Here is a 1883-nt window from a genome sequence, read left to right as displayed (position 1 = left end):
GTCAGTTTCTTTGTCTCGTAATATGTTGCTGGAGCATTATTCGGCTGCGGAAGCATTTTCTTAAAAACTTCAGAAATCTCATCAACACAAGTTTCCGCCAAATTATAATCCGTCTTCATTTTCAACATCCGCGAAGCAAGAGACAACTGAGTTATTCCGTCTGCACACCCTTCGTAGAGAGGTTGACTGGCTGCTTCAAATGCTTCAAAAACACTATCACGATATGGCTCTGCTACCTCTGTCTCTTCTATAGGTTCCGCTGGTACTTCCGGATTACTCTGGTAGTGATTTTCATGAGCACTCCAAGTAGGATTCTCCCACATTTCCTCTTCGCCCGTTGAATGATTCGCTCCAGAACTCTCACCAACGGTGTAGAATTTTTCTCCATGACTTGTCCAAACGTAGTAATTTCCCTTAAAACCATATAAGAATAGATGTCTTGAAACAACTTTTGCATCTCGTTGCTTCACATTTTTGCATCGAGCACACGGACACAATAACGTTTGCCGCTCTACGTAATCCGCTTGATTACACGCAAATTGAAGAAATGCGTTAATGCCTCCAAGAAACACTTCTGAAACAGAATTACTCTCAGGATCAATCCTTTGATCCATCCATTCCCTTGAATCAAAGTAGAAAGACTAGTTTTGTTTAGAAAATTTGGTTGAAGAACAAAAGTTATTAATGTCGCACGGAAAGTGAATATATTTTACCAAATAGCCACGCTATAGCCACGACATCTTCGTGGCTAGTTAAAATATCTCTGACACACGAACCTTTCTCTACTTCGAACTGTAAAAGCTAATACTAGCCACAGTTTAGCCATGATAAAAGCGTGGCTACGTACATTTATTTGCTTTTTGATGTCGGCAGAAAAAAACAAAACCTAGCCACGAAAAATATAGTGGTAAATTCGTGGCTATGGCTTGGCCACTCAAATTTCGTTGCTATACCGTGGCTTTTCTAGCCACGAAAACTATATCGTGACTAGTTCGTGGCCAGTTTTCGCGTTTTCCGTGGCTATGTTTCTTTCGTGGCTGTAACGTGGTGTGGTCGTGGTTTTTTGTATACAGCCACGGTTTTGTAGTGGCACTTTCGTGGCTATGCGGCAGATTTTTACTAGTGATATAAGTATCTTGACATAATCCAATAGTCTTATTTAATCTATCTCTATAGATTCTTATTCCAAGAATATATGCAGCTTCTCCCATGTCTTTCATTGAGAAACAACCTCCAAGCCAAGTCTTTACAGAATTAAGCATAGAAACGTCATTTCCAATGAGAAGTATGTCATCTACATGCAACACTAAGAAAACAACTGCGCTCCCACTAGTCTTCTTGTAAACGCAAGGTTCTTCTTCATTTCTAATGAAATCAAACTCTTTGATAACCTCATTAAAACGAAGATTCCAGCTCCGAGATGCTTGCTTCAAACCATAAATGGAACGTTGAAGCTTGCATACTTTCCCAGCACTTCCAGGGACTGTGAAACCTTCAGGTTGTGTCATGTACACATCCTCTTCGAGATTTCCATTAAGGAAAGCTCTTTTCACATCCATTTGCCAAATCTCATAGTCATAATGAGCGGCAATTGCTAGTAGAATCCAAATGGACTTAAGCATTGCAACTGGTGAATAAGTTTCATCATAGTCAATACCATGAATTTGTTTGTAACCTTTAGCCACCAATCTAGCTTTGTATATCTGTATATTACCATCCATGTCAGTTTTCTTCTTGAAAATCCATTTACACTCAATGGTTTTAACACCATCAGGTAAATCAACCAAAGTCCACACTTTGTTTACTGGCATGGAGTTCATTTCGGATTCTGCGGCTTCTCGCCATTTATCGGAGTCTGGGCCCATCATAGCTTCCTCAAAGGA

Source organism: Brassica oleracea, chromosome C9, assembly GCF_000695525.1.
Source record: "Brassica oleracea var. oleracea cultivar TO1000 chromosome C9, BOL, whole genome shotgun sequence".
Classification (NCBI taxonomy): domain Eukaryota; kingdom Viridiplantae; phylum Streptophyta; class Magnoliopsida; order Brassicales; family Brassicaceae; genus Brassica; species Brassica oleracea.
The sequence above is the reverse complement of the archived record's forward strand: the minus strand, read 5'-3'. Positions refer to the sequence as shown.